Source organism: Triticum aestivum, chromosome 3A (genome assembly GCF_018294505.1).
Source record: "Triticum aestivum cultivar Chinese Spring chromosome 3A, IWGSC CS RefSeq v2.1, whole genome shotgun sequence".
NCBI lineage: Eukaryota > Viridiplantae > Streptophyta > Magnoliopsida > Poales > Poaceae > Triticum > Triticum aestivum.
In genome coordinates this window covers 189319863-189330463 of record NC_057800.1, presented here as the reverse complement: position 1 = coordinate 189330463, position 10601 = coordinate 189319863, and the positions used below count along the sequence as shown (strand labels likewise).

Below are 10601 nucleotides of genomic sequence, written 5' to 3'. Positions count from 1 at the left end.
TGACAAAGACGTGAATGCCAAACTTCAGATTCATTAACATTCGAATGAATATGGTTCACGACTTTATTACAAAAATCTGCGAGGGAAAGGCGGAACATCCCTCCGCTCTCATAACCTTTTCCAACAAAGAGTCCATATTTTGTAACAACTAATTTATTAGACTCGAAAACCAACTTAAACCCTTCTCTACATAGAAGGGAGCCACTAACGAGGTTCTTCTTGATGGCGGGGACATGCTGCACGTTCTTCAGCTGCACGATCCTTCCCGAAGTAAACTTCAGATCGACCGTGCCAACACCATGAACAGAAGCACTCGCGCCATTCCCCATCAATACGGACCCGTGACCTGTGACCTGGTAAGAAGTGAACAATGAAATGTCAGCACACACATGAACACCTGCACCTGTGTCCACCCACCAATCGTTGGGTTGAAACACTGAAAAAACAGTAAATAAATTACCGTAACCAGATGCACCATTCTCATTGTTGCCCACAATCATGTTGACAGACTTGGAGTCCTGTCCTGACTTCTTGTACTTGTTTGGGCACTTGTTGGCCCAATGTTCAACCGAACCACAAGTAAAGCAGCCCTCGTCCTTCTTGTTCTTCTTGAAGGTCTTCTTACCCTTCTTCTTAAAGTCGGTATTGTGTTGGACATCGTTCTTTCCCTTGGGCTTGTGGGAGTTGAAGTTCTTCTGGTTCACCATGTTGGCAACAGAAGTCCCTTCGGCCCCTTTTCCGTGCGAGTCTTTTGCCCTCGAATTCTGCTCAACACTCAGATGGCCAATGACATCCTCCACAGAGAATTCACGCCTCTGATGTTTCAGAGTGGTGGCAAAGTTCCTCCAGGAATTAGGGAGCTTAGCGATTATGCAGCCCGCGACAAACTTGCCCGGTAACTCGCACTTGAGAAGCTCAAGTTCCTTAACAATGCATATTATCTCATGAGCCTGCTCCAATACAGGACGGTTTTCAACCATCTTGTAATCGTGGAACTGCTCTATAATATACATCTCGCTCCCTGCATCGGCGGCCCCGAATTTAGATTCGAGCGCCTCCCACAAGTCCTTGGTGACATGCACATGTAAATATGCATCGACCAGTTTATCTCCGATCACGCTAAGAACTGCTCCGAGAAACACAACGGTAGCCTCCTTGAACGCCTTCTCCTGTTCAGGAGCAATCGTTCCCGTGGAGACACCGGTGACCCAGAACACGTTCATAGCCGTGAGCCATAACGTGGTCTTAGTCTGCCAACGCTTGAAGTATGTACCGGTAAACTTATCCGGTTTCAGTGCAGCGGCAAAGCCACTTGCCGAGAAATTCCTACACATAATAGGTTTTTGGATTGTTGAGTAAATAGGCAATTTCTCGATTAAATTAATCCATGAGTAAATCACTAGCATGGCATTGACTAAGTTGATGACGTACTGACTCTGATCTAAACATGCACGTACTAAGCAAACAGTAGACAAATCTACACATACTGCTAGTACTGCTAATATGAAAATAATCAGGAGCGGGATAGACGAGTTATACCCTCCAGTAGGCCACGCAGAGGCCGCGACTTTGGTGGCAGCAGCGGCGTCCTCGGCGACCTTCTTGTCGGCTTCAGCTTTCTCGGCGGCGGCACGGTCGGCGTCGGTGGACATGGTGATGACGAAGGCGACGCGGACGTAGAGGAAGTAGACGATCGGAAGCGAGCAGTCGCGTAATCGCTGCCCAAAAACCTATTCGCCCCTCACCCCGTACAGGAACCAGAAGGGCGTGGTTTCGGAGACCTGCTCTCCCGTCGACCGTGTACGTGGCGGACGGGATGGAGTCACCGGCGGCAGCAGCAGCAAAGGAACGACGGTGGGCGTGCGCGTGAGCAGATGTGATCTGTTCGTGGCGGCTAGGGTTAGGAGACACCGCATACTTATAGGCGCAGCCGCGTGGAGAGACGTGGGCTCGACCCACGTCCGAGTCCGTGACAGCCCACGATCCGACGTCTCAGATCGTGGCCCAGCTGTCAGAAAAATCTCCGTTAGTGACTGGCAAAAATAAGCGCGTAGGTGTGAGCTCGGCTCGGCTCAATCCCGCAACCCGCGGCGCGTCGTGACGAGGCGTGGCGTGGCGAGGCGGGCGGCGGAGGAGGAGTGCGCGAGGGCCTCTTCTCTTCTCAAGCTCCAATAGCATGTAGAAGAGAAACCCTTATAAACCACTCCAACTCTCCTTCCACTTCCGGGGTGGGACTAAACTTCCCACCACACCTAGTGCCATATAACCCACATGGGCCCTTAGAGATTTTTCAGAAATTGCAATATGGGCCTAGAGCCCATCTCAGATTTCAGCAATCCCCCACCAGATCTCGAGGGCCCATTGTGTCCTCTGTTCCAATTGCTGTTTCGATATACCAGTGTTTCAGTAAAGACCTGTTAAGGTTGAACTTCACCTAGAACAAGTGGCTACACTCCTTCACAACTGAACAATGGACTATGCCTTGAATTGTCAGTTTGGCGTAAAGAAGTTTCACTACATGTCTTACTAGTACTAGGCTGCCGAAGGCTGACCCCTCGGGTGGAGCATATAAGTCACACTCCTGGCCTATTCATGAGCTTACTAGAGATCACCCCAATCTCATAGACTGTGACCAGAAGTCGGGCTCATATAGGTGTGTTCCTCCAAAGATCGCTCTGTAGGATAGCATCTTGCTTTTATGAGCTTTGGAACACATTGAGACCGTAGTCATCCTACCATACAGTATCGAGAGTATTGCATCTCCAACGGAGTGGGTTAGTATAGTTACTCTCCTCAGTTCACCACTGGCTTGTTTTCCCAGGTCCTAGTTCACGGGATCTCCGATCATATAGGTTGGGTTACCACCATGGCAACTCATGTGGGTCTCATACCCATCTCCCTCGATGCATTATCTATCACAACACGTGATAGCCCTTTTGTAAAGGGATCTGCCAGATTCTTAGCCGTATGGACATAGTCCAACGCTATCACTCCGGAGTTTCTTAATTTTCTGACAGCTTCTAATCTCATTCTTATGTGTTTGGTGGACTTCATGTTGTCCTTTGAACTCTTCACCTTGGTGATGACAGTCTGATTGTCACAGTTCATAAGGATAGCCGGAACCGGTTTATCAACCAATGGCAAGTCCATCAAAAGATCTCGAAGCCATCTCGCTTCAACACCAGATGTGTCTAATGCCGTTAATTCTGCTTCCATTGTCGATCTCGTTAAGATCGTTTGCTTGCAAGACTTCCAGGAAACAGCGCCACCTCCAAGAGTAAACATATACCCAGTTGTGGCCTTCATCTCATCAGCATCAGAGATCCAATTCGCATCACTATACCCTTCAAGTACCGACGGGTATCCGGTATAGTGAAGTCCATAGTTCATAGTACCTTTCAGATAGCGCATAACTCTCTCAACAGCATGCCAATGTACATCGCCCGGTTTGGAAACAAACCGGCTCAGTTTGCTCACAGCAAACGCGATGTCAGGCCTCGTTGCGCTCGCTAGGTACATCAGTGAACCAATGATTTGAGAGTATCTCAATTGATCTTTAGCCATGCCTTTGGACTTTCGAATCAATACGCTAGGATCATATGGTGTTTGAGATGGTGTGCAGTCCGAATATCCAAAACGACTCAACACCTTCTCAACGTAATGGGATTGCAGAAGTGTGATCCCACCCTCATTATCTCTCAGTAGCTTGATGTTCAAGATAACATCAGCCACACCAAGGTCTTTCATCTCAAAGTTCTGAGATAGAAACGATTTGACCTCCTCAATGACTTTGAGGTTTGTTCCGAATATCAGTATGTCATCAACATACAAGCACAGTATAACTCCTTCGCCCCCACCATGGTGATAGTATACACATTTGTCAGCCTCATTAACAACGAAACCAACAGATGTCAGAGTTGTATTAAACTTATCATGACATTGCTTAGGTGCTTGTTTCAGGCCATATAAAGATTTTATCAACCTACACACCTTTCTTTCCTGACCATCTATCACAAAGCCATCAGGCTGTTGCATGTAGATTTCCTCCTTTAGCTCTCCATTTAGAAAAGCCGTCTTAACATCCATCTGATGGACGAGAAGACCATGTGAGGCCGCCAACGAGAGTAATACTCGAATGGTGGTCAGTCTAGCCACAGGTGAATAAGTATCAAAGAAATCTTCCTCTTCTTGCTGGTCATAGCCCTTGGCCACAAGCCTAGCCTTGTACTTTTCAATCGTACCATCGGGCCTAAGCTTCTTTTTGAACACCCACTTACATCCCAGTGGTTTGCAACCATAGGGACGGTCAGTGATCTCCCATGTCCCGTTAGCCATGATGGAATCCATCTCGCTACGGACCGCATCCTTCCAGTAGTCAGCTTCTGGAGAGGCATACGCTTCTGAAATAGAAGTGGGAGTATCATCCACGAGGTACACGAAGAAATCATCACCAAAGGTCTTTGCAGTCCTTTGTCTCTTGCCCCTACCAAGGGTTTCCTCGTCATCCTCCTCGGGATTTTCATCATGTGTTTGTTCATAATATTCCATAGGGATGGCAGGCTCAGGAGTCTCCTCAGATTCCTGTCTAGAAGTGCTTTGCATATCTCTCATAGGAAAAATATCCTCAAAGAATGTAGCATCCTTAGACTCCATAATTGTACCGATCTTCTGGTCAGGTACCTCAGATTTCACTACTAGAAATCTATAGCCAACGCTGTTCTTAGCGTAGCCCAAATTAATGCAGTCCACGATCTTATGTCCAAGCTTACGCTTTTTGGGGATCGGCACGTTGACTTTCGCCAAACAGCCCCAAGTGCGCAAGTACGAGAGTGTCGTCCTTCTCTTTGCCCATTTCTCATAGGGAGTGATCTCACTATCCTTTGTCGGAACTTTATTCAGGACATGACATGCCGTCAATATAGCCTCCCCCCACCATGCCTTGGATAAACCCGATGTATCTAACATGGCGTTAACCAAATCAGTTAGAGTACGGTTTTTCCGCTCGGCAACCCCGTTTGACTGGGGTGAATAGGGAGGCGTCCTCTCATGAATAATGCCGTGTTCCGCACAGAAGGAATCAAACTCACTCGAGAAGTACTCTCCACCACGATCTGACCGGACTCGTTTAATTTTCTTTTCAAGTTGATTTTCAACTTCTGCCTTATAGATTTTAAAGTAGTGTAGAGCCTCATCTTTAGTATTTAACAGATACACATAGCAATATCTAGTGGAATCATCTATCAATGTCATGAAGTATCTCTTTCCACCTTTACTCAACACACCATTCATCTCGCAAAGATCAGAATGTATGAGTTCTAATGGTGCCAGGTGTCTCTCCTCCGCGGCCTTATGAGGCTTGCGAGGTTGCTTAGCTTGCACACATGAAAGGCACTTAGAACCTTTGGCTAAAGTGAAACTCGAGATTAAATCCAACTTGGCTAGCCGCGTCATAACACCAAAACTAATGTGACAAAGACGTGAATGCCAAACTTCAGATTCATTAACATTCGAATGAATATGGTTCACGACTTTATTACAAAAATCTGCGAGGGAAAGGCGGAACATCCCTCCGCTCTCATAACCTTTTTCCAACAAAGAGTCCATATTTTGTAACAACTAATTTATTAGACTCGAAAACCAACTTAAACCCTTCTCTACATAGAAGGGAGCCACTAACGAGGTTCTTCTTGATGGCGGGGACATGCTGCACGTTCTTCAGCTGCACGATCCTTCCCGAAGTAAACTTCAGATCGACCGTGCCAACACCATGAACAGAAGCACTCGCGCCATTCCCCATCAATATGGACCCGTGACCTGTGACCTGGTAAGAAGTGAACAATGAAATGTCAGCACACACATGAACACCTGCACCTGTGTCCACCCACCAATCGTTGGGTTGAAACACTGAAAAAACAGTAAATAAATTACCGTACCCAGATGCACCATTCTCATTGTTGCCCACAATCATGTTGACAGACTTGGAGTCCTGTCCTGACTTCTTGTACTTGTTTGGGCACTTGTTGGCCCAATGTTCAACCGAACCACAAGTAAAGCAGCCCTCGTCCTTCTTGTTCTTCTTGAAGGTCTTCTTACCCTTCTTCTTAAAGTCGGTATTGTGTTGGACACCGTTCTTTCCCTTGGGCTTGTGGGAGTTGAAGTTCTTCTGGTTCACCATGTTGGCAACAGAAGTCCCTTCGGCCCCTTTTCCGTGCGAGTCTTTTGCCCTCGAATTCTGCTCAACACTCAGATGGCCAATGACATCCTCCACAGAGAATTCACGCCTCTGATGTTTCAGAGTGGTGGCAAAGTTCCTCCAGGAATTAGGGAGCTTAGCGATTATGCAGCCCGCGACAAACTTGCCCGGTAACTCGCACTTGAGAAGCTCAAGTTCATTAACAATGCATATTATCTCATGAGCCTGCTCCAATACAGGACGGTTTTCAACCATCTTGTAATCGTGGAACTGCTCTATAATATACATCTCGCTCCCTGCATCGGCGGCCCCGAATTTAGATTCGAGCGCCTCCCACAAGTCCTTGGCGACATGCACATGTAAATATGCGTCGACCAGTTTATCTCCGATCACGCTAAGAACTGCTCCGAGAAACACAACGGTAGCCTCCTTGAACGCCTTCTCCTGTTCAGGAGCAATCGTTCCCGTGGAGACACCGGTGACCCAGAACACGTTCATAGCCGTGAGCCATAACGTGGTCTTAGTCTGCCAACGCTTGAAGTATGTACCGGTAAACTTATCCGGTTTCAGTGCAGCGGCAAAGCCACTTGCCGAGAAATTCCTACACATAATAGGTTTTTGGATTGTTGAGTAAATAGGCAATTTCTCGATTAAATTAATCCATGAGTAAATCACTAGCATGGCATTGACTAAGTTGATGACGTACTGACTCTGATCTAAACATGCACGTACTAAGCAAACAATAGACAAATCTACACATACTGCTAGTACTGCTAATATGAAAATAATCAGGAGCGGGATAAACGAGTTATACCCTCCAGTAGGCCACGCAGAGGCCGCGGCTTTGGTGGCAGCAGCGGCGTCCTCAGCGACCTTCTTGTCGGCTTCAGCTTTCTCGGCGGCGGCACGGTCGGCGTCGGTGGACATGGTGATGACGAAGCCGACGCGGACGTGGAGGAAGTAGACGATCGGAAGCGAGCAGTCGCGTAATCGCTGCCCAAAAACCTATTCGCCCCTCACCCCGTACAGGAACCAGAAGGGCGTGGTTTCGGAGACCTGCTCTCCCGTCGACCGTGTACGTGGCGGACGGGATGGAGTCACCGGCGGCAGCAGCAGCAAAGGAACGACGGTGGGCGTGCGCGTGAGCAGATGTGATCTGTTCGTGGCGGCTAGGGTTAGGAGACACTGCATACTTATAGGCGCAGCCGCGTGGAGAGACGTGGGCTCGACCCACGTCCGAGTCCGTGACAGCCCACACGATCCGACGTCTCAGATCGTGGCCCAGCTGTCAGAAAACTCTCCGTTAGTGACTGGCAAAAATAAGCGCGTAGGTGTGAGCTCGGCTCGGCTCAATCCCGCAACCCGCGGCGCGGCGCGGCGCGGCGCGGCGCGGCGGGCGGCGGAGGAGGAGTGCGCGAGGGCCTCTTCTCTTCTCAAGCTCCAATAGCATGTAGAAGAGAAACTCTTATAAACCACTCCAACTCTCCTTCCACTTCCGGGGTGGGACTAAACTTCCCACCACACCTAGTGCCATATAACCCACATGGGCCCTTAGAGATTTTTCAGAAATTGCAATATGGGCCTAGAGCCCATCTCAGATTTCAGCACCTTCACCACGGGAGCAGCAAGAGGATCCTCCACAGGGACGTCAAGCCCAGCAACGTGATGCTCGACGAGGCATACAAGGTGCGGCTGGGCGACTTCGGCCTCGCCCGTGCCATCCAGCTCGATGGAGCGACACACCACTCAACGCAGGCGGTTGCGGGCACTCGGGGCTACATGGCGCACGAGAGCTTCTTCACCGGTCGTGCCAGCCTCGACACGGACGTGTACGCCTTCGGCGTCTTTGCCATGGAAGTTGTCAGAGGGAAGAGCCCAAGCAGGTCGATGCTATATGACACACAAGAAATGTACATTGTGGATTGGGTCTGGAGGCATTACAGCCTGGGGAAAGTCATGGAGACAGCCGACACGGTGCTTGGAGGAGTGTATGACGAGATGCAGGTGGATTCTGTGGTGCGGCTGGCCTTGGCTTGCTGCCACCCGAACCCGAGGGATCGACCGTCCATGCGGACGGCGGTGCAGGTGCTAATCGGTGGAGCGCCTGCCCCGACTCCCCCATTTGAGAGGCCTGCCTTTGTTTGGCCACTGTCAGGCATGCAGCAGGAGATGGAGCTGCCGCAGGTTGGTGTGCTCTTCATGGGAGGACAGCTCATCACCTCCACTTCCCTCACAGGAAGGTGAGCATCTCAATGGCTGGTGCACTTGTACCGCCGAGTGTCTCAGTTCAGGGTCTAGGAATTCAGGGGTCAATGTTCGAAATAAAAAACAGAGAGGGGGTCTTCTGGGCCTAGGCACAGCAACTCCGCCTAAATGTACTGTCAGATTCATGCTAGTTTATACAGGGTCAGCAGTCTGGTTAGTTGATATGTGATGCAGTCATGCAGAGTGTTATTGAACACTAAACTCTTACCTCTCTGTATGTCTCAACCAAGACTTAGGATCAACGCCATGAGTGAAGTCTCATAGGTGGTGATCTAAAGTGTTACCCTACGGAACCTCATCGCAGACGGCTCGGACCAGCCATCATAGACTATTTTGGCGTTGTCTGTCATATGAACATTTGTATTGCACGGCTGTCTAAAGCCGTCTGTGATGAATAATCAAAATAAATAATGATGACGATCGGCAGGGCGCTGAGACTGGCCTCACCGACTCACTCTTATGCCAGAAACAGACCACCAACCGTCAGGAATGGCGAAGCCGCTAGTCTCACGCACCCCTACCCTTAGCCATGCACACTGTACACCACTAATGGCCAGGTCGTCGTCCTAGCTCTGCTTCTACATTTCAGTTGGCCTAAAACACTAAGGTGTAATCCAGGAAAACGCTTTTATTCTTTTCGCAAAACAAAAGTGATTTTATTCGTTTCGTCTTCTCTTCTTTTTCTTGGTACACTTTAAAATTACTAGCAAACATGCCTGAAGAAAAGAAAACATCACACGGCCCTAACCTAATAAGCATGACCAACCCACCTGTGCCGCCGTTTATCCTCCTTCCCATCCTTCGTGTGTGTGTGTGTGCGCGCGCATGTGCGTGTTCTGTAATGGCAATGAATGACAACACATTAAGAACTAAAGTGGTAATGAAAAGCCTATTATCAGCAATATCCTCACGATATGAAGAAGTTGAAAAGCTTGTGAAAACAAATAAATAATGAGGCAATTCTGAACTACATTACCAGAAATTCGACATGATTCAGTGCAACCACATTGAAAAGAAACATAACTATGGAATTAGGCTAGCTATGCAACAACATTGAAAAAAAAAAACTATGCTTATAAAAAACAGTTTCATCCATGAAGCATGAATGTGCTCTCTGCTTGCAGAAGTTCATGGAGTAAATATATAGATGTAGATAGATTAGGCCAGAAAAGGTGAGGCACCCGGCTCTATTCTTGTACAGTATTTTTGGTGTTTTTGCTTACTGTTTCTTTCCCTGACAACCAAGCTGACATTCTAATGGATATCTTTCCATGTTCTTAATGCAAAGACAGTAACAAAAAGATTAATTCCACATGCACACGAAAGGTGCATATTTTACACCACATTAGGAACAGGTACTAGGAGTACAACTATTTTTATTTCTTTAGCACTCTGAAATCTGAACCAAAATTCAGACTGCACAGAGCTATGATGAGACTCAGAAAAGATCAATGTTATGTTCTCCTGGTAATCATCAACTTACAATACTAGATGCTGATAACTTTGAACTCGGAATCAAACTTCTATTTTTGGCAACTATACATCAATGCTTCACCGGGTGGTTGGGGGGATTTGAGAGCTTACCCATCGGGGAGAGGAACAAGTAACTTGAAGTCTTCTGGGCCGCCCCTGCTGCCATGGTCGACGGCGTGCCTCCCTCCATCTCGTGGGAGTGATTCATTCCACTGCGGGGGTGGCGACTGGAGCTGCTGACGGAGGAGGAGGGGAGTCCGTAGGTGCGGACCGCATCGGGGAGGGTAGACCGGCGAAGGACGCCACGGAGGGGAGGACGAAGATGCGCGACGAGTCGGCGAAGCCGGATGAGGGAGCCGCGGAGGGGAAGCCGGGGATGGCAGATGCGTGGCGGTGGACGGCGATGCGGCGGCCGTTGGTCAAGGTGGCGGCGGCGATTGGATGTGCGTGGCGTGCGGGGGTGTGATTTTTCGCGTTTGGTAAATTGTCAGGCACCTGAAAAAATTGCGCCCGCGTTGATTACGAAAGTTTTAGTGTTTTTTCAATGAAATTTTTTTATCCATTCATCTTTAATCATAATGATACAACAAACTTTAAAAATAATAAAAATTACATCTAGATCTATAGACCATCGAGGAACAGACTTAATCAATGCTGAAACTAGAGAGAG

General features: G+C 48.4%; 1 long non-coding RNA gene across 1 annotated transcript; it reads right to left on the bottom strand.

The window, feature by feature from the left end:
• Positions 1-269: 269 nt before the first annotated feature.
• On the bottom strand, positions 270-10599 carry LOC123060916 (uncharacterized). Its single transcript, XR_006428259.1, has 3 exons — positions 10043-10599; positions 9229-9294; positions 270-353 (listed from the first exon to the last, which is right to left on the bottom strand). It is a non-coding gene; the product is annotated as an uncharacterized lncRNA (long non-coding RNA).
• Between the last annotated feature and the right edge of the window lie 2 nt (positions 10600-10601).